This window comes from Eptesicus fuscus, chromosome 8 (assembly GCF_027574615.1).
Source record: "Eptesicus fuscus isolate TK198812 chromosome 8, DD_ASM_mEF_20220401, whole genome shotgun sequence".
Taxonomy (NCBI): domain Eukaryota; kingdom Metazoa; phylum Chordata; class Mammalia; order Chiroptera; family Vespertilionidae; genus Eptesicus; species Eptesicus fuscus.
The window spans coordinates 7,949,116-7,971,466 of NC_072480.1; the positions used below are offsets into that span (position 1 = coordinate 7,949,116).

The following is a 22,351-nucleotide window of genomic DNA, read 5'->3' on the forward strand; positions in this document are numbered from 1 at the left end:
TTAAGAAACAGTAGTAAAAAATGCTAAATAATGGGTAATAGGTTTAATTTTAGATTATGGAGAATTAGCCTACTGTGATGATTTTTAGTGAGTTAAGAGCTCAAATTATTGAGTTAGGAGAATTAGTTCTAAAAGATAAGGGACACAGCTTTGGAGTAAGCACAGGGGTAGTACCTTTCCTGTACATAATTCTTTTCTTTTGTAAACTTTAAAATGCTCACAGGGCATTTTAAGTATACCTATCTAAGAACTACATGTTTTAAAATCTAATTTTCAGAATCCCAAACTAAGACCTAGACTAAGATTAAGTCTCTGCCCAAGGGCTTATGTGAGAAAGTGGCAGATATCAGTCACTGATTAATTGTTTGTTACCTGCCCATTAATTACTTTAATTAAAACATTGCTGTTTAATTGGCAGTCGATTCTAATAATTTAAGTTTCAAGGAAAAGACAGTTTATTTAAAATCCTTAAAAACTTGTCACATTGAAAACAAAAACACATTTTAAAAAATATCTTTTCCAACTGACAGTGCCCCTAGGTTTTTTCTGGAATGGTCTTAGAGTGATATTTAATTATTCTGAATATTTGACAGTCTTTGTAAAAAAAAAAAAAAGTGATTTTCTTTTTTATGTCAATTAAATGCTGCCACTTGGAACCTGGATGGATCAGGGATCTTATCCTACTGGAATCATCCAGCAGCAATTGACTTTTCCAACTGGGAAGCAGATAACAGAAATTGTCCTGCCGGAGGCACAATAGTCTAAAATCAGGCAAACTCTGGCTTCTCTTGAGCTGTACTCCCCCACAGGCTGAATTATAACTCTCCTGCCAGTCCCCCGGCGCTGAATGATGTCATGGGATCTGCAGTTCAGCGAGATGAAAGGGATAAAGCAGAGCCCGCTGGCACTAGGCAGCTTCCAGCACACAATCCACAGCGCAGCTTGGGAACCGAAAGGGCTATGGTAAGGATCCAGCCACTCAGCCCAAGCTTGGGAGGGCCGCGGTATTGCCTTCTTGAAAAAAAAAAAAAAAAAAAAAAGGAGAGGTGGGGGGGTGGGGGGCAGAAAACGACGTGATCCACGTTAAACAAAAGAGTTTGTGGACTGAGAGGCGGGAGGGTGACTACCTGCTGAAAGTGAACTTTCTTGCTATCCCTGCTTATATATAAATTTAGCTCTGCCTTTGATGTTCTGCAACTGATCACAGATCAGATTACGGGCATTTCATCTCCCTGCTCCCTGCCTTTGATCTGCATGGTTAATTTTATTTTCCTGGATTTGAAGTTTCGTCTGGGCTTGTGCTGACACACAGTTTTGGGAAGGTAGAAGCATTTGGCACAGCAGAGCTGCCAAGGAGAAGTTAAGTTGCCGGAAGGGTGAGTACTGGAAAGAGTTCAGCACGTTGCAGGTACAGCATTTTATATTTTCTTGTAGCTTTCACTTCACCTTTTCCATGTGTTCTAAGAAAAAGATGGTTTTATTCAATTAAAAACAAGCATTTCTGTGTTTGACTACTACATTATGCTCTAAATCTGTGTCAGAGTAAATATGATACTGGATGCCATGTTAGTAGTTTGTACAAAAGGGTTTGCAATCTTCCATGCAAATTTTACTTGGGAATGAGTTGTTCAAACCGGACAAAAAAAGAGGAGTGCTAACTTTAGCACACAGCCCATGCTCCGGAGCCGCAGGTCTGTGAGCTATACTTGCTCTAGGTATTTACAGGTTACTTTTCTTAGTAAACAGCAGTGGGACCTTACTCGATGCCAATGTTTTCTTATATTAAAGAGGACAGCACATCTCTGGCACTATTGTTTCTGTAGTTTATTTATTCCCTCACCTCCAAGAGGTAAACCTATCAAATACATTTCTCCATGCAGTTTGAATCCTCAAGGAAATCATTGAAAAGGCATTCAAACATGATTACAGCTTTTTATGTGTAAAACTAAAGAATTTTAAAACAGTGAAGGTAAATTGGGGTTAAGTTTGGTTTAAAAATCCTGTAGTGCTATTCTGTAACCTTTGAAAACAGCACATGCCATATTTACTAGAACATTTACAAGTTTAATATTCTTAAATTAACATTTATGTTAAGTGTATAGTGACAGCTATTATAAATTACAATTGGCCAACATTTTATGAAAACTATCTGAGTAATCCACAGTTATTATGTTACATTAAGTTTTTACTTAGTTTATATTCAACATGGCAAAACCAAAATATATTGGTGTGCTAAATTTGGAAGTTAACTGTTGTGGATTTGTTTTTTTGTCAATTCAGTAACCCACCGCCCTCCCCCCTCCCCGCGCCCCCCCCCCCCCCCCACACACACACACACACTCGTGCACATACACACCAAGTAAAATCTTTACATTGGGATGCAAGAAATTAATACAGTAAAAACATAAGAGTTCGATGTTCAGGTCAGTTTATTTTAATGTTCTAGTCCTAAATTTACTAGGGTAAAATATTTAATGATCATCACAACCAACAGTCTATTTTATGCTCTGTGAACCACAAAGAAATTATAAGTGAAAAGACCAGTCATCCTTTAATCTGAAATTCTGATGAAACAGGAAGTCTATTCTTTCTTTTTTATTTATTTATGGATTTTAAAGAGAGAGAAGAAGGGAGGGAGGGAGAAAGGAAGATGGCAAGAGACATCGATTTTTGTTGTTCCACTTATTTATGCATTCATTGGTTGTTTCTTATATGTGCCCTGACTAGGGATTGAACTTTCAACCTTGGCATATTGGGATGCTCTAATCAGTTTAGCTACCCGGACAGGGCAGGAAAGGTCTAATGAGGCTCATTACATATGTAATTAATTTTCAGAACCAATTAATTAAATTACTTTCTAAACTTTCCTTCTGATATTAGGAGGCTGATTAGCACTGTTTGCCTAATTTTAAAACATTGATAGCTGTTTAGTGGAGATTATTTTAAACCATACTAAATTGCCTATATTTTTTCAATGTGTCAGTAGCAGTTGAATCTAAAAGACTAAATGCTGTTTATATAGTCATGCCAAGAGAGGTATTTAAGTTTTTGTTTTACTGACAGTGTAACAAAACATGTTAACAATATCCTGGATTATCATTTTAGGTTGATTTTTTTTTTCATTTGTTTGCTTCAAAAGTTCTCTTTATATCACAAAAACAGTATTAATGCTCACATTCAGATAAAGAAAATTAAACTTTTAAAGTAATGAATGACTGGAGAAGATGCCTAAAGAAAGAGTGTGCTTAGGAACTTGATAATTTAATTCAGATTTGGGATTTTAAAAACTTTTAAATGACTATTTATTCTTGTTACTAGGTTCATGTCAACAAATGCAGACTGTACACAGCACAAAACAAAAGGCAGAATTAGCAATTATCTGATTAATTTAGACTTTGTAGAAAACTAACTTGGGTCAGTCAAGTCCCTGAATTAATTCAGTTAATTGTTTATTTCTTGTATCTTTGTTGAGAAATGAAACAGATTCTATTTGATTTTAAAGGAAAGATGGCTATTGCTGAATGTAAGGTACAATCTCAAAGGCATTTCTTAATTGCCACATGATGCCCTTGATTGTATTTTAAGTAAATACACTCCATAGTATTTCTACTGAAGGAAACCGTTATGTTACATTTTTCAAAGCACTTTCCTATCTATTGCTTCAATGACAGCTTTGTTACTGCAGAAAGTCCAACTCTTCAAAAGACTTTTATTTCTAGTCATGATTGTGTCACTGATTAGCTATGTATCGTTAAAAGAATCACTTTACTAATCATTTTTCTCATGGGTGAAATGAGGGCATTGATCAGATCATCCTCGTAAAATAAGCAGGGTGCAATTTTAAAAAATATACTTTTATTGATTTCAGAGAGAAAGGGAAAGAGAGAGAGAGATAGAAACATCAATGATGAGAGAGAATCCTTGATCAGCTGCCTCCTGCAGGCCCCCTACTGGGGATCAAGCCTGAAACCCTAACAAGTGTGTGTGTGTGTTTTAAATAAATCTTTATTGTTCAGATTATTACAGTTGTTCCTCTTTTGTCCCCCCCCCCCCCCATAGCTCACCTCCACCCAGTTCCCACCCCACCCTCTGCCCTTACCGCCCCGTCCCCACTGTCCTCGTCCATAGGTGTATGATTTTTGTCTATCTCTCCTGCACCCCTACACCCCCTTCCCCCTGAGAATTGTCAGTCCACTCCCTTTCTATGCCCCTGATTCTATTATATTCACCAGTTTATTCTGTTCATCAGATTTTTTATTCACTTGATTTTTAGATTCACTTGTTGATAGATATGTATTTGTTTTCACTTTGTTGTTCATAATTTTTATCTTTACCTTTTTCTTCTTCCTCTTAAAGAATACCCTTCAGTATTTCATATAATACTGGTTTGGTGGTGATGAACTCCTTTAGCTTTTTCTTATCTATGAAGCTCTTTATAGGACCTTCAATTCTAAATTATAGCTTTGCTGAGTAGAGTAATCTGGGTTGTAGTTTCTTGCTATTCATCACTTTGAATATTTCTTGCCACTCCCTTCTGGCCTGCATAGTTTCTGTTGAGAAATCAGCTGACAATCGTATGGGTACTCCCTTGTAGGTAACTAACTGTTTTTCTCTTGATGCTTTTAAGATTCTCTCTTTGTCTTTTGCCCTTGGCATTTTAATTATGATGTGTCTTGGTGTGGTCCTCTTTGGATTCCTTTTGTTTGGGGTTCTCTGAGCTTCCTGGACTTGTAAGTCTATTTCTTTCACCAGGTAGGGGAAGTTTTCTGTCATTATTTCTTCAAATAGGTGTTCAATATCTTGCTCTCTCTCTCTTCTTCTTCTCTCTCTCTTACCCCCATAATTCAGATGTTGGTATGCTTGAAGTTGTCCCAGAGGCTCCTTGCACTATCTTCATATTTTTGGATTCTTTTTTTTTTTTTTTTTTTTTGCTTTTCCAGTTGGGTGTTTTTTGCTTCTTCGTATTTCAAATCTTTGACTTGATTCTTGGGATCCTCTAGTCTGCTGTTGGATCTCTGTATATTATTCTTAATTTTAGTCAGTGTATGCTTAATTTATGATTGGTCCTTTTTCATATCCTTGAGGGTCTCACTAAATTTCTCAGAGGTTTCTAGATGATTCTTGAGTAACCTTATAACCATGGTTTTGAACTCTATATCTGGTAGTTTGCTTTCCTCCATTTCTTTCAGTTGTGACATGTTTCTTTGTCTCTGCATTTTGGCTGCTTTCCTGTGTTGATAGAGTGGTCTTGTGTGCTAGGTGTCCTATAGGGCCCAGTGGCTCAGCCTCCCCAATCACCTGAGGTAGACACTCTAGGTGCACCCCTTTGTGGGCTGGGTGCACAGTCTTGTTGTAGTTAAGCCTTGATTGCTGTTGGTATCACTGGGAGGAATTGACCTCCAGGCCAATTGGCTGTGTGGACCAGCTGTGTCTACAATGGAAGAACTGCTGTTCTTCCATTATGGGGCAGGACTTGCTTCAGTGGGGCTTTGGTGCTCACTGAGTGTGCCCTTTGAGTATGTCGCTTATGGATGTGAAGAGTTGTAATCTGGTATGGTCTCACACTGACCAATGGGTACACTGGCTCTTGGATCTCCAAGGAGTTGCAAAGTCAGCCACTGCCTGAGGCTACCCAGCAGGAGCTACAGAGAGATCTGCAGATTCCTCCTTTTTGTTTGGGGTTTGGCAGTGCCCAGATGAGGCCCAGCTGTGAAGCAATGAAGGCTGCTGCTGCTGGGCCATGGGCCTTCTTTTGGAAGCTTTGGAGCTCTCTGACCCAGCTGCAGTTTGTTAGGTTTTAAGTGGCAAAAGGACAGGCCATTCATATGCAAAAGCCGCTGTGCAAAGCTTGGGTGGGGTTGTAAATTGGATGGAGCAGGGTCTCAGGGAATCACTAGGGCAGAGCAAACAGCAATGGCTGCCAGTCAGCACTGCACTGGAGAGGTCCCCGGGTCTTTGTGTAGCGTGGCCCCATGCAGGAACAATGATCGCTGTGAGCACCTCTGAGAGAAAGCCACCCTCGTGTTCCGGCCCGATGCCACACAGTCCAGTTTCTCCCTGTATGAGTCTGGGTCCCCAGAGTCTCGCCCGGAACTGGAGTTCAGAGCAATCGGGTGATTGTATCTCCCTCCCCATTGAAAAAAACAACAGCACACCCAGTTGCCAGCTCGTATCACGCACACTTCCACACCTCCACACCTCTGCACTTCCTATCAGTCTCAATGTACTTTTTTCTTTCCTTCTAGTTGTAGAACTTTCACTCATCCAGCTTTCCCATGGTTCTGGATGATATTTGTTTTGTCTTTTAGTTGTAGTTTTGATGTGGTTGTGAGAGGCAGCAAGTACAGGTGTTTACCTATGCCGCCATCTTGGTTGTTCCCAACAAGTGCTCTTGACCAAAATCAAACCCAGGACCCTTTAGTCTGCAGGTCAGTGCTCTATGCACTGAGCCAAACAGGCTAGGGCCCGGGTGGAATATTTATAGCCATTTTACAGATGAGGAAACTGAGACTAGAGAAAAGTAACTTGACTAACTTAACTAAGGTCATATGCTAGTTTTGCAAGTCCAGTGTTCTTTCTTGTTCAACATCCATAGTCCATTTTCCAACAACTGCTAAAACAAATTCACTGGGTAGCTGATCAGAGAACAGTATTAGTTTGAATCATAGAGCTAGCCACTTCCTATTAAAATACTCTTTTTAGTCTATTTTTTCCATAATAGATATGTCAATCAACTGGGTTAGTCTGGTTATTTCCCAACTGCTCCTTTTGCTTCTGTATTTCTAAGTAGTCTAAACACAATTATTGCTACACACAATTTACTATAACATTTAAAATAATTTCCCCCAAAATTTAATATATCAATACAATATGGAATTATTTGTGTGTATATGTGTATACAAGTTTGGCATTATATAAGCACATCTTTTCGTGTTTCCAAGGAATTGAAGATGTCAGTAGGGTCCATGAAAAGTTAAATTGTGAATTAAAGGTTGTTACTCCTCAAGAGAGATCTCCAGTGGGATCTGTGAGATTTCGGTTTGCAAATTCAACATGGGTTTTACATGATATGTGTTCCATATTACTTTTGTGGTCCAGACATGAAGTTATATATGGATTTGTGACTACATTAAGAATCCTTGAATATGTTTTCATTAACTTTCTCTGTGTTTTTTTTTCTTGGGAAAAATGAATATATTTCTTGTGAATAAACTTATGTATTGTCTGTAAATTGTACACATATACACTGCTCTTGAGGCCAAATAGATGTCTGTCAGTCATGTTTTATCACTGTCATAAAGGTTTCATATAAAGCTTTATAGATGATTACTTAGTAATGTTCATTAACATTAATTAATTCATCAGTTATTAATTAATTCAGTAATATTTATTGATTACTTGTGTGCCAGGAACTCTAACAATATTTTTTAAAACACTATTTCATTTAAATGTACAATTAGGTTTGTCATGCCCATTAGACAAATGAGGAAAGTGAATCTCAGAGGGGTCAAATAACATGTGCAAGATCACAGGGCTAATTAAATGGTATCACTAGAGTATATCTGGGTTCTTTTGTTCTAGGGCTAAGCAGTTAATTCTTTCTGTTATAAGAATTAAATAGAGCTGAATTTAACTGTTAGCAAACATTGTAGCCAAAATTTTGGCTAAAAATGGGTTCTGTGTTTTTTTCTTTCTTTTGATATATTTTATGAGAGCTATTAGAAGCTTTTGATAGAGTTTTATATCAGTTGGCCTAGGATTTTCAGCTATAAATAACCTCAAGATATAATCTATTCCTTCTCTACTTCAGAACTGGACCAAACTCAAACATCCACATTTGGTTTGGTCAGACGCCCCTTTGATTGCCGGGCCAGTCCAAGGCACCCTGGAAAAATTAATAATTTGATGCCCCTTTAAAGAGTAATTCTTTAAAAATTTGTCAGCCCAATTTAGAAGAATGGGCAATGAAAGGAGAGAAAAAAGAGACTCCCTTGTGGCTATGCTTAATTTATCCTCTACTGTCAAAAGTCATTCAGCTTTGACTCCAAATCTACCCACTTGCTGAAATCACCACTCAGAAGTTACCAAATTTCACATCCTTAGATTGAGAAGTACTTTAACACCATTCACTGTGATTTAACTTTGCTCTTTGGTGAGAAGGGTGAGGTGTGGGTGTTGAGCAAATTATCAAACATTACTTCCAACATAAACTACCCTCTCTCTGAGATGAGTTATGATAAGTACAGCTTTCTTCATCTTGTTAAATGTCTCTAATACTTTGGTAGCCCTGTGACCTAGCCTCACAGGCTGCTGCCCAGTGAGCCTGGTTTTTATTTTTTTTTTTATTATTTTATTATTATTTTTTAAATTTCTTTATTGATTAAGGTGTCACATATTTGTCCTCATCCCCCCCATTCCTATCCCACACCCCTCCCCACGGATGCCCCAACCCCCTGTTGAACTTAACCATTGGATAGGCTCATATGCATGCCAACAAGTCCTTTGGTTGATCTCTCCCCCCTCCCCCCAACCTCCCCTATCCGCCCTCTGAGGCCCGCTAGTCCGATCGATGCCTCCTTGTTTCTGGTTCTGTTCTTGTTCATCAGTCTATGTTGTTCATCATTTCCCCTAGATGAGCGAGATCATGTGTCCCTAGAGATATACTTATAAGAACGGAATGTGAGACGAGCAATAATAGTTATGCTGACAGGCAAATGAATCAGTCTGTAGTGAGTTTCTTTCTGGACCAACAGTTCTTTAGAGACCCAATTTCAATGTCCACCAGTTCCTTATGTGTACATGTCAGCACTGACCCCTCAGCTCTGGATGGTGGACAAATGGTGGTAATGCAGGTCCAACTCCCTCTGGTTTGGTCTCGGCCTGACCCAGGGGCACAGCTTCACCCGGACTCAGGTGCACGTGGCCTCACCCAGACCCAGGGGCGCGTGGCCTCACCCGGACCTAGGTGCGTGAGGCCTCACCCGGATCCGGGAACACATGGCCTCACCTGGACCCAGGGGCGCGTGGCCTCTCCCAGACCCAGGGGCGCGTGGCCTCACCCGGACCTAGGTGCGCGAGGCCTCACCCGGATCCAGGGACACATGGCCTCACCCGGACCCAGGGGCGCGTGGCCTCTCCCAGACCCAGGGGTGCGTGGCCTCACCCGGACCTAGGTGCGCGAGGCCTCACCCGGATCCAGGGACACATGGCCTCACCCGGACCCAGGGGCGCGTGGCTTCTCCCAGACCCAGGGGCGCGTGGCCTCACCCTGACCCGGGACCCAGCCTCACCCGGATCCAGGGACATATGGCCTCACCTGGACCCGGGGGCGCGTGGCCTCTCCCAGACCCAGGGGCGGAGCCTGGTTTTTAATTCAGCCATATGCAGAGGAGTTAACCATATTTATTCAAAGGAGAGGAGGACAGTCAGTGGCCCATTTTTTCTCTCATTAAACATATGAAAAGAGTCTGGCCAACAGAGGTGTCATAAACTCACAAAGATCAGTGCAATTGCTACAACTTACAACTTTGTTCTATAAATGTCATGAGTTTAACATTAGAAAAACTAAATAAATAGCCTCCTTGGCCTTTTCATGTATATTGTTTTATGCACTAGCAGTATAGTGAAGATTATATTAGGATTCAGGAAGCCTGGATTTTTATTTTAGCTTTATTATTAACTTGGTGTATGATCTTGAGCAAGTCACTCAACATTTGCCCCCAACCCTGCACTGATAGTCTAAATTGGCAGCAAAGGGTATTGGGAATTATTTAAATCCTGGGTCTTGGTTAATTTTTTTCCTTATTTTCTTAACTATATTTGATTTTTAAAAATTTATTGATTGAGTTTAGAGAAAGAGAGTGGGGGGCAGAGAGAAATATCAATTTGTTATTCCACTTATTTATGCATTCATTGGTTGATTCTTATATATGCCCTGACCAGTGAGCGAACCAAAATTTTGGCATATTGGGACAAAGTTCTAACTGTGCCAGTGCACTGCTGTGCCTCCACTCCAGCCGGGGCCTGCAGGACACACTGTGGAGCATGGCAGGTGGAGCCTCTCAGGTGACAGGGAAGGTAGGTGTCCTGATTACCAGGGCCTTTAACTATATTTGGCAAATTTTATTATACTTTGAGATTCCTACCCCATTCATTAATTCATTCAACAAATTGTCGAGTACCTACTAGGTACAGTCACTGCGACCTAAGAGACAAAATTCAGAATTTTAAAAATATATATTTTATTGATTTTTTTATAGAGAGGAAGGAAGAGGAAAGGGAGTTAGAAACATCTATGAGAGAGAAACATCTATCAGCTGCCTCCTGCACACTCCCTACTGGGTATGTGCCCACAACCAAGGTACATGCCCTTGATTGGAATCGAACCTGGGACCCTTGAGTCCGTAGGCCAACACTCTATCCACTGAGCCAAACCAGTTAGGCCAAAAATCAGAATTTTTATGTAGCTTTCATTCTATTCCATTTTCCCCAGGAATAATAACTTACACTAGGACTTACTAGGAAGTCAAATAGTTTTCCATTAACTTTTCTTCCAGTGAGCTAGCTTATCACTGAAACTATTTTTCAAGAAGTTTTCTAGCCCTAACTGGTTTGGCTCAGTGGCTAGAGTGTCGGCCTGCGGACTCAAGTGTCCCAAGTTCGATTCTGTTCAAGGGCATGTACCTTGGTTGCGGGCACATCCCCAGTAGAAGGTGTGCAGGAGGCAGCTGATCGATGTTTCTCTCTCATTGACGTTTCTAATTCTCTATCCCTCTCCCTTGTCTCTGTAAAAAAAATCAATAAAATATATTTTTTTTTTAAAAAAAGAATTTTTCTTCTTCATTAGTTCAACTTTTGTGGGGAAAATATTCTAAACTAGAGGCTCGGTACACGAATTCGTGCACCAGTGTGGTCCCTTGGCCTGGCCTGCGGGATCAGTTGAAACCAGCTTTCCAACATCCCACGGGGAGTCCCGGATTTCAAGAGGGCTCAGGCCAGGCCGAGGGACCCCATCAGTGTATGATTGGGGCCAGGGAGGGACATAGGAGGTTGGCCAGCCGGAGAGAGACTGCAGGAAGGCTCCAGGGCATATCCGGCCCATCTCAATAGTCCGGATCGGCTGGACCCCAGCAGCAAGCTAACCTACCAGTCGGAGCATCTGCCCCCTGGTGGTCAGTGCACGTTATAGCAAGCGGTTGAGAGACCTTAGCATATCATTAGCATATTATGCTTTAATTGGTTGAACGGATGACTGGACAACCAGACACTTAGCATATTAGGCTTTTATTATATAGGATAAACATAATGCCTTAGCTTAGATATTGCTAAAACTAATTTCAGAAATACCAACCCTAAAGCAACAGCACCTCTACCAAGATCCATGTAACCATTTGGTTTTTACAGTAAAAATTTCAACCCATTATTAATAGTCAGTGTTTTAAAGGGAGAAAAATGCTTGCAGCCCCAATTCTAACCATCAGTTTCATTCTGAATGAGCCCAGGGATCATACAGTTCTTTTTGTACCACTGCTGGTGCTTAATTGTGGGCCTGGATTCTCCTTCAGATACTGTCTCCAGATCATATATACTTTCAAAGTGAGGTAAAGTGGGGAGTATGTATAACTTAACATGCTTTTCTTTAGAGAATAAGATTTATTTAATAGCTAGAGCACACAGAGGTTCAATGATCTTTGTCCCTACTGTCAAATATCATTTTTATTACCATATATATACTGATGCTAGGCACTGTCTGCCCTACAAAAGGTATGCTGCTGCTAATATTGACTGGCATTGAGTGAGCACTTACTATGTGACAGGCATTAGGTTAAGTGATCTCAATACCTTATCTTATTTATTAACCACCAATGAAACCACTCATTTTACAGTTGAAGAAATGGAAATTTAGGGAGGTTAAGTAACTTTTCCAAGGGTATGCAACTAGTGAATGGCAAATTAAGATCTAAGGCTAGATTATCTGATGCCAAAGCCTGTGTGTGTTCGCAATAGGGTCTCTCTCCACAGTGAGCTAACAAGCTTACTGGGAAGATCAATCACATACGCAGGAAATGATTCAAGAACTACATCATGTGTCATTGGCTCTAAGGACAAAAGGTGGCCATAGAAGAAAGGACATTTGGCTAAAGTCAAAGAGGTAGTTCCTGAGCTGGCAGAATAACATTTGTTGAATATTTATGAGAATGTTTGATACTATCAGAGATACAAGTTTGAACAAGATATAGCCCTTCTCTGAAAGTATAACTCCTATTAATTCCTTGAGGAAGAAATCTCAGTCACATATGAGAGAATGCGGCAAGTACTATCATTCTAATAAGAAGGCCACAAACCTTGGAGACTGGTGAGAGTTGTGACTTTTAAGTTGGTCGTGAGAGTCAGATAAGTAAGGCTTCAGAGAGGTGAGGGAAATAGGTGGATATGAAGAGGAAGCTTAGAGAGGAAAGAGAAGGGCAAGTTCAAGGTACTTTGAGTCAAGGCACGCAGACCAGTTTGGTCAGAATCCTAATATATATAAAAACCCAGGTGCCATCATGACCGGAGGGACGACCGAACACCAGGCTAGGGAACTGAGGGAGCAGGAGCTGATCAATCGGTGGCAGTGGTGACTGGCAAGCGGCTGGAAGGCAGACCTCTTGGTCCCTCTTCCAGGCCCTCAGATGCCAATCAATCGGTGGTGGAGGTGGGACGGAACTGGGGACTGGCTCCCTTAGTAGTCCTGCAGGTTCAATCTCCAGAGGACAGGACAGGCACCAATGGACCAGTGCCACCGGCACAATCCCAACAGCGCTGCCGGCCTCCTGGAACTTGGCCTCAGGCACTGAGGCCGCTTCCCCTCCCTCGACACTCCACAAAGAAGAATGGATAGCGCCCGCAGTGTCAGGGGTGACCAGCAGTGACTGCTCTCCCCATGCTTCCTCCAGGTCACTTGAGCCTGCCCTGCTCCAGATGAAGTGTGATCACTGCACACAGAAGAAATGTAGTAAAAAAACAAAAAACCGATGACCAAGGGCCTGCCTCCACAAGCTCTCGGGAGCCTCTGAGCACTGGGCACCCCAACTATTTTAGGGGCTTCAGGTGAGCAGGAGACACAGAGGGGTCAGGAAACTGCCCTGGAGGTGGGGCCGTCAGTCTGATTGCGGATCCATTCGTCCTGCCATCTGCCAACAGCTGCCTCTGTGGAGAATGGGAGAACAAAGGGAGGGGGTAGTTCTGCAAACCCCAGAGGGAATCCAGGGTCCCAGGTACTCTGCCCCGCCCACTGACACTTTTGGTTTCTCCCCGAGTCAGAGGCGCCACTTGAGAGACCCTGGGCGGGTGCCTGGCGCAGCCCCCTCTCCACGTTTGCCTTTTCGTCTTTGTGTCTGTCTCTGTGTCTGTCAGGCTGTCCCCGAGCTTGCCTCCACTTCTAGAACTAAGCTTTGGTATAGCGACAACCTGTGAACCCTCATCCCTTTCCTATGGCAGGATACTTGCCCCCCACAGGCTACACCCCTTCGCCCCCTCCTCCCTACCCTGTGACCGCTGGGTACCTGGAGCAGGTGCAGCATCCTGGGCCCGGATCAGTGCCAGTGCCTGCCCACGTGCCTGCCCCTGCGCCCGGCTTTGCTCTCTTCCCCTCACCCGGCCCCAGTGCCCTGGGCCTGCTGCCCGCCTCTTGCCACTGCCCAGGGTGCCTTCTGGCCTCGAATTCTTGGTGCCAATTGATCAGATCCTGATTCACCAGAGGGCTGCGTGAGTGGAAACGCTCCTAGGCTGGGAGACATGTAACCGGTATGAACTGCGCTCAGGGGTGGACAGCCCTGGGTCAGGCGGCTGAAGAGAGCAACTGCTGTGCACGTCTGTGCTGCGGTATGGCCGGCCCCTTCGCGTCCGTCTGGTGGCCTCCGGGGATCGAGAGATGGAAGTACAGTCACCACCAGGCACCACCATTGGCCATGTGCTGCAGACCTGGCATCCCTTCCTCCCCAAGTTCTCCATTCAAGATGCCGATCGCCATAGGATCCTGCGAGTGGTGGGGCCCTGCTGGACCTGTGGCTGTGGCACAGGCACCAACTTTGAGGTGAAGACTCCGGATGAGTCCCGCAGTGTGGGCCACATCAGCAAGCAGTGGGGCGGGGTGGGGGCGGGGGAGGCTGCTCCAAGAAGCCCTCCCGGATGCAGATGACTTTGGCTTGCAGTTCCCACTGGATCTGGACGTGAGAGTGAAGGCTGTACTGCTGGGAGCCACGTTCCTCATTGACTACATGTTCTTCGAGAAGCGAGGAGGCACTGGGTCCTCTGCCATCACCAGTTAGACAGCATCTCAGGGTGAGGACCATCACCTCAGCCAGAACTCAAGATGGTCACCTGGCCTGGCCCCTCCTCAGAGGCAGCCCCTTTCCTCCATGTGCACTGCAGAGGACAGACAGGGATGCCTAAGAGGCTGGGGCCATGGCGCCCCATCCGTACCCTATTCTCTTGGCCTCCCTCACCTGTGGCCCCCACAGAAGGGTGTGTATGAGAGCCCTTCCCCGGCTACCTCTCACCACTGTCTCTGCCATCCCTCAGCACACAGGCATATCGGCTTTCAAACCTGCCCTACTCACTTCCTCTCATCCCCTTCCAGGGCCTCTGCTCTGGACGGGGCCTTTGGAATCCAGGGCTCTGGGGTTTTACAACAGAGCTGGGGTGGGAAAGGGTAAACAGCACCAAAGATGGCTGATATGGCCACCCACCTCTGCCTCAGCTTGACCATTTAGTTCAGCCTCAGAACGAGGCACTCAGAGGGGATCCCTACTTCCCCAGCAATGGCTCTAGGGCCTCGGCCCCAGTGCCAACCTCCTCTCCCCCTTGGCCCTCACCGCAGCTGGTGCTTGCTGCAGCTCCATGTGCCTTACTTAACCACCCCATCCTTCCCTGTTCCTACAAAGGAGGCTGCATCTTTGTATGTTATATTCATAGAAACTGTAACATTTTGGAAAAAACAAAACAAAACAAAAACGATGACCAAGAGAATACCACAGTCAATGTCCAGAGTCTGACTCAGGAGAATGGAGAGAAGGGAGAATTCCATAAGTTGGCCAATGCCAAGATATTTCTGAGTGACTGCCTGGCATGTGACAGTTGTGTGACCGCAGAGGAAGGAGTTTAAGTTTCTCAGCAGTGGTAAGGAGCAGCGAGCAGGCGGGCAGTAAGGAGTGAGGGGTTCCAGACTGTGAGAGGGATTTCCAACTGTTGGCTTAGGCCTGTTCCAGGGAACGGGCCTAAGCCAGCAGGCGGACATCCCCTGAGGGGTCCCGGACTGAGAGAGGGTGCAGGTGGGGCTGAGGGACCCCCTCCCCCCAAGTGCATGAATTTCATGCACTGGGCCTCTAGTATCTATAATAATAAAAGCGTAATATGCTAATTAGACCAGACAGCTGAACGACCTTCCAGACGAAGCTGGGGCTGTGAGGGCCAAGCCCCTTGCACAAATTTTGTGCATCAGGCCTCCAGTAAAGAATATAAAGTCTAGAGAAGAGAAGAAAGGTAAGGCTGAAAATATGGGTGGAGTCCAAACCTGGAAATCTCTGAAACCTAATTCAAGGAATATAGAAGTCATTCCTTACAATAAGGAATGTTAATAATTTTTTTTTTTTTTTAGGAATGTTAATAATTTTACTGGATAGTGACAGTAATGGCAGGGAGGTTGAAATAAGTCCACTGGACAAAACAGCAAGGAGAAAGGTCTAACAATATTCAAACCCTGTAGCGGCAATATTCAAGTGAAAGGTGGGGAGGGCCTGTACCTTGGTGGAAGTGGTGAGACCAAGAGAAAAAGAGAAAGAAGGGGTGAATGCTGGAGTCCTTATGAAGGAAAATGTGGTAATTCAGCCTAACAAATTACTGAGTATCCTACGTACTAGCTGGGCTATGAGATATTAAGAAAAGATTTGTCCTCAGGAGATTGAAGTCTAGTTGGAGAGAGGAACCCAGACAAACAGATAACTTCAATATAATAAGGAGCATGTTAATGCAGGACACTGAATCTTTAGTAGTACTAGGCAACAGCTACTAGGGCAGGGAAATGTGTACTTGATTTGAGGTTCAAATAAGCTAGTGTATATCATTTGTAAATCATTTACAAATAAGTCATTATTTGATTTCTATTCTGACCATGTTAAGATTTGAAGTAGACAATCTTGATGTGTAATACTTGGGATGATAATATTTTAATGTATTTTTCACAAGTAACTGGTACAGCACTACAGTGTTCTCAGTATGGATCAGGAGTTGTGGTTATCAGTAATTAAGTCTAATAACATTCATTCATTCCACAAATATTTATTGAGAGGCCTGTATGGGCCTTGGGGTATATAAAACATAGATTTGGTTTCATCCAAAAAGACTTGCAGTCGTGTGGGAAAAACAAAACCAACACATAAGTCATCCCCAGTATCTTGGGTTTGAAAGTATTGGTCTATTTATTCACTCACTGGACAGATAAAACAATAATTACTTATGTATCCATAGCTTTCTACTGCTGCAAAAGTACTTTTATTACATACATAATTCTTTCACTCCTTCCAACAAATCTGCAAAGTGGGTACCCTCTCTGCTGCATATGTTATCAAATTGAAGTTCAGAAGTGTCCAAACCTTATCCAAAGCACGAATGAAGGCACGGAGGCCAGGCTCTGTGCTTCCCTGCATCACCAGTGGCTCTGAGTTTATTCAGTGATCTGAGAGTTGGACTGAGCTGGTCTCGGCGCGGACACAGTTAACTAGCGCAAAAACCCTGAAAGGGTGTTGGGTGAACATCTGCTGGAAAAATCCATCCATGAATGAATGAGGCGGCTGTCGGTGAGCTAGGCCATCGTGATCTTGATAGACCAGAGCAAATGTGCCACACCGTTTTCCGGGGGCCTTTGCTCCTTATGCTGAAGCTTGGGTAGAATGTGACCCGCAAGGGAAAGCACACAGGTCCCGGGAAAACACGTGCAGGGTAGAAAGGAAGGTTCCTTCCCTTCGCCAAGGCAGTTCCGTCTAACACAGTCCAGCTCTCGGTGGTCTGGGTGTCTCTCCCAGTCCCTACCCCGCCCCATCCCCGCTCCATCCCCGCCCCAGGTCGCATTCGCCAGCGCTCCCAGCCCAGAACGGGGGGCCACCGGCGCGGGCGCGCTGGGCTGGAAGGGAGGCTGTGAGGGGGCGCCAGGGAGAGCCGGGGGCGGCGCCACGTGCAGGGTGCGGGAGGCGCGGCGGGCGGGCCCAGAGGTGGGCGGGGCCCCGGGAGGCGGCGGCCGTTGCCGGGCTACCAGACCGCCGGACGGGCGGTCCCTGGCGCGGTCCGCGTGCGTGCGGGGAGCGGACCCCGGTCCAGCTCCGAACCTCGTACCCACTGCGGGCCGGTCCCAGCGCGCTCCGGCGCCTCCACGCCCGCCCAGCCGGGGCCCGAGGGCACGCTGCGGAGCGCGGCGGGCGGCGTCTCAGGTGACCGGGAAGGTAGGTGTCCCGCGTACCCGGGGCTGGGCAGCGCGGCGCCGCCGTCCACAGCCCTCGCCCTGGCGGACCCTTGCGAGATGGCGGCCCTGGGAGGGGGCAGCCGCCCGACGGAGGAAAGGGGCAGCCGCGGTTGCTCTGTGCAGAGTAGGGGGTGGGGGGACGGAGCTGGGCGAGGGCAGCCCCGGGAAGGGGGGACCACCTGGGGCTGCGGGGGAAGGAGGCTCCCGGACGCCGGCGCTTCGGTCGCAGTTGCTGGAGGGGCTCGAGGCTGTGAACGCATCCCGGTTTCTGCAGGCGGACGGAGTGACAGGGCTTAACCTTTCCCTCCGGGGATCGTGTACACTTACGTCTGCTTCTGAGGCAGAAATCTGTCTGCGCGCGGCTTCACGCTGGCCTGTAACCGAGCGCTCGGCCCCTGCCCGAGGCACCTCCAGCCCGCGCCCAGGGCGCACTTCTCCGGGGGAGCTGTGTGCAGGCCCAGGCCACCCAGCGGTAGCCGAGGAGGGAGAGAGAGAACATTCACACGATTTGTAAGTGGTTCATAAATTGTGGGGGGAAAAGTTTCTCAAATGTAAGCCTGTTAGTACTGTGAGGATGGGTAGAGCGTAGAATAGTAAGAGAGAGAGGTCAGCTTTCACAGCCTTCTGATGCCACTTCATTGAATAGAAATTGAGCGACTACTCTTCAGTGGTCTGTTTTGATGGTAGAGAACTATGCATCCAACCTACATTTCCCATTGTAAGACATCCATGTCACCTTTTTTTGCATTTAGTAAAAGGACTCAATTTTCAAACAAAACCATACGCATTGTTCGGTATTTCTTTAATTGAAACAATGTAACTCAAAACATTAATGAAGTTGTGGTTTTGACTCCAGTGACAATTTTTCTTTACTAGAAGATGATTTCTTTATGTAAACAGGAAACAGTTTTCCTATGCAAACAGACAAATTTATTTTAATGTCTTTTTTTTTTTCATGATCACTTTATGCAAAAGGGAGGATTATATTGCATTAGTTTGGGATTTACTCAATATGTTTTCTGTTGTGCAGGTTCACCTTAGGCATTTTTGCCAATGCTACTTTCAATGTAATTAAAATTATTTTATTTCAAGCACTGTTTATTATCTGGTTTAAAGATATGTAACTAGAGGAGGTGAGAAAGATATGTAACTAGAGGAGGTAAAAAACAGTTTTTAACATTATTATTCACAGAGATGTGGGTACTTAAAAAGAAATTTCCTTTGCATAATATTTATCAAGTTGTTCTGAAATAATACAAAATAGAGATGCCATTTCATTTTTAAAATATGCATGGTACGTTATCATGAGCTCTGTAAGTTCTTTACTTTTTAGCCCATGAAAATGTCCTATGACATTTACTTTATTACTGAGGCCACATTAGATTTTTTTCCCCGTAGTTAGTGCTAATTTTGGGATGTTGTGTTAATATTTTCTGGGGCATCATGGCAGTTATTTGTTTCTTTGATCGAGAGTGTCATTTTTTTAAGTTCTTTGAAGTTCTCAATTTTTAAATTTTTAAAAAAATGTATTGATTTTAGAGAGAGGAAGGGAGGGGGGAGAGAGAAAACAAACACACATTGATTTGTTGTTCCATTCATTTATGCATTTATTGGTTGATTCTTGTATGTGCCCTGACTGGGTATCAAACCTGCAACTTTGGCATATTGGGAGGGCACTTTAACCCAGCTACCGGGCCAGGGCCCGATGGGAGTGTCTTTTGACTCTGATTTCAGGCAGGATCTTGAATGTGAAGTTAAGGACATATGAAGGCTTTTTATTCACTTGAAAATGCAATGTAAAGTGCTTTTCCTACCAAGAAAACTGGGTGGGAAAAGAATCGAGAGATGTAGTAGTCACATATTGTGCTTAAAGTATTATTTTAATTTACTAGTTCTAATATATGAATCTAGTGAGGTATTCTGATACCTAAGTGAGGAATTCTATTAACATTTACTTGATTCTCCTTTGTTGTTGTTGTTGTTTTATTGATTTCAGAGAGGAAGGGAGAGGGGGAGAGAGAGAAATAGAAACATCAATGATGAGAATAACCAATTGGCTGGCTCTTGCACGCCCCACACTGGGGATCGAGCCCGCAACCCAGGATTGTGCCTCAACCTCGACCTAGACTGGAAATCGAACAGTTACCTCCTGATTCATCAGTCACCGCTCAACCACTGAGCCACGCGGGCTGGGCTGATTCTCCTTTTTAACCTATTTCAATCTCTGAACTCACCCATGACCCAATCCCCTGTGACTAATCAGTCCTACCATTCAAAAATTAACACAACGTGGGCCCTAACCAGTTTGGCTCAGTAGATAGAGCTTCGGCCTGCGGACACAAGGGTCCCGGTTTCGATTCCGGTCAAGGGCATGTATCTTGGTTGCGGGCACATCCCCAGTAGGGGGTATGCAGGAGGCAGCTGGTCGATGTTTCTCTCTCATGGATGTTTCTAACTCTCTATCCCTCTCCCTTCCTCTCTGTAAAAAATCAATAAAATGTATTTAAAAAATTTAACACAACATGGGAAGACTCAGGCATTTTAATACAGGAAAAAGGCAAATCCATTTCAATTTGATGAATCAATCTGTAAATTCAAGCATTTAAAATTCTGGAGAAGGCCAACAATCTCTGTGTTGGCTTCAGGTTGAGTAAGAATACCTACCTCGAGTATATGTGCACCAGGAGCAGTTAAACAGTTAAATACGTTTGTCACATCGCAGCTAATTAGTAAAGATCATAGCCTTTTTAAAGTAACTTTCTAGCTGAAGAAAAAGAACAATAAAGCAGTATGAACACAACTTCTTTTCATGATTTACTGGTTGGGCAGTGAGTCCATTCATCGTATTTTCATATTTTATCTGTCTAAAATGTTTACATTTAAAGTAAGATGTTTAAACAGTATTGGGTTATCTTCTTGTCCACACATCACAGACTATGTGCCTTTTAAACCAAAGTTTTAAAACCTGGGTTTTAAAGAGAGAACAACCACCTATCAGCAATTATAGAAGACAAAGGAACTTGTATATCTGAAAATGGAATGTTATTTGGCCACTCTTGAGTTGCCTTAGCTGGGTCTGATGTGAGGAAATTCTAAAAGAACGGGGGCTACTTACACTGGAGAAGAGCACTACACATGTTGCGGAGAGTGGTTTTGGAACCTATCCAGACTCACTTCTAAAATAAAAATTTAAACAGCTGTGTTTCAGAAATGCTTGTGCACAATTCTCTTAGAATAGATTGGGCTGCCGCTTGAGGTGCCTTTAGTCCTTAATGCTGCAATTGTTCTATTTATATTTTAGGATAAACATTTATGAATTTGGGGAAAAGTACCTTAGTTACAATATGCTTGTTTATTGAACATTTCAAGAACACTGTATTATGGTTATTTTACTAAAGCAAAGATGTTAGAGTCTGCAACTCAGAGAAATAAAAGGAATTAGTTTCAAAACTCTATCATAGTTTAAGTTTTGTTAAGAAAAAAATTATTGGAGCCTGACACTGACACTAATGTTTTTAAACTTTGGGGGAATTGAAGGTACTGTATTTGGCAAAAGAACATTTTAGAGCATGTAGAGATTTAGCAAAAAAAATTTCATGATTTGAAAATAAGGAAAATCATTCTCATTTCTTATCAAACAACAATATGTCTATTTTTATTACGGCACACCTTTGCGAGCTTCCTAGGCTACAGAAAGGGCAGCCAACTCCATGATGTAGGAAGAACAATTTTCAGAATACAGTGAAATTGCAGGCTGAGGTATAGAATAAGTAGAGGCTATAGGGGTTATTGTTCTAATTCTTTTTTAATTCTCTTAGTATATGGGACTGACATTATTTCTTAGCCATTTATTATTATACTCCACATTAAAATGTAAAATTCTGTATCTATAGCGCAGGCTTTATTTCAATGATGATTTTATAAATTGTAAGCCTGCCGGTTTACTTTAATGTTGACTTAAAAAATATATTTTAGCTTATTGCATATTGGAAAAATGTCTGAGTTGGATATATTGCATAATGTTACATAGTTAATATGCATTACATAATGTTAATATAGTTTTACTAGAAAAAAACTGTTACCTGTTGCATGCACTACATGTTTGATAATAAATCCAATGGCTTTCAAAGAATGAAAAAATAAAGAAAATTAATTTATTCTGAAAAAGTATCCAGGTTATTGGAATTATTCTGAGTCATATATTTGGGTCAATTATAAGATCAAAAATAAAAAATCTTTCTCAGAAAGGTTACTGATTTGTTAAAATTAGAAAGATGAATACCAGATCTCCCTCCTTAGTGATCATTGTGATTATTATTGCACTATTTACAAGAAATGGGGTCCTGACCAAAGTTGTATTCTATCACAGTAACTTATATTTCAATCTTGAGTTATAGGTGAACATATTTTTCACATATATTGTTTTAGTCATTACAACGACCCTGAGGTCAAATATTAGCCCTAATTAAATACTTTTTTTTTCATTCATTCAACATGTATAGGGCACATTTTTGGGGTGAATTACAGTTCTAGAGCAAAATCACATTTCTTGTCATTAAATCGTCAAATCCCAATAGTTGGTGGTAAATTCCAATGTCTTGGTTGGTGAAAAATGAAGGGAACCCAGTGCAACAATAGGAAATGGTGAAACTGAGCCTTAAAAGTATGTTTCTCTTTGTAAGGAATGCCTGATGCTCAGCTCTAGCTCATGTTGCTTAGTCGTGGGACTCATGGTGGCCAAATTTTCTAATTTTTCAAAAACGTTATTCATTTTAATATTGAAAACTTATTTTAAAAATTAAGTGTTGCCCTAGCTGGATTTGGTTAGAGGGTCAGCCCGCAGACTGAAGGGTGGTG

General features: G+C 43.2%; 1 protein-coding gene and 1 pseudogene across 9 annotated transcripts in view; both read left to right on the forward strand.

Moving 5' to 3' along the window:
* Positions 1-1,326: 1,326 nt before the first annotated feature.
* TNFRSF19 (TNF receptor superfamily member 19) overlaps positions 1,327-22,351 on the forward strand; it is a 157,795-nt gene continuing 136,770 nt past the window's right edge. For 6 of the 9 annotated variants that reach the window (XM_054719746.1, XM_054719747.1, XM_054719745.1 and 3 more), the window contains exon 1: positions 17,273-17,474. The gene's annotated coding sequence lies outside the window, so the exon portion shown is untranslated. Of the gene's footprint in view, positions 1,409-17,272; positions 17,475-17,844; positions 18,005-22,351 lie in introns of those variants that run through there. The other 3 variants (XM_008159477.3, XM_028136330.2, XM_054719743.1) reach the window with 3 other exon arrangements.
* LOC129149933 (phospholipid scramblase 3-like) lies at positions 13,473-14,421 on the forward strand (annotated as a pseudogene).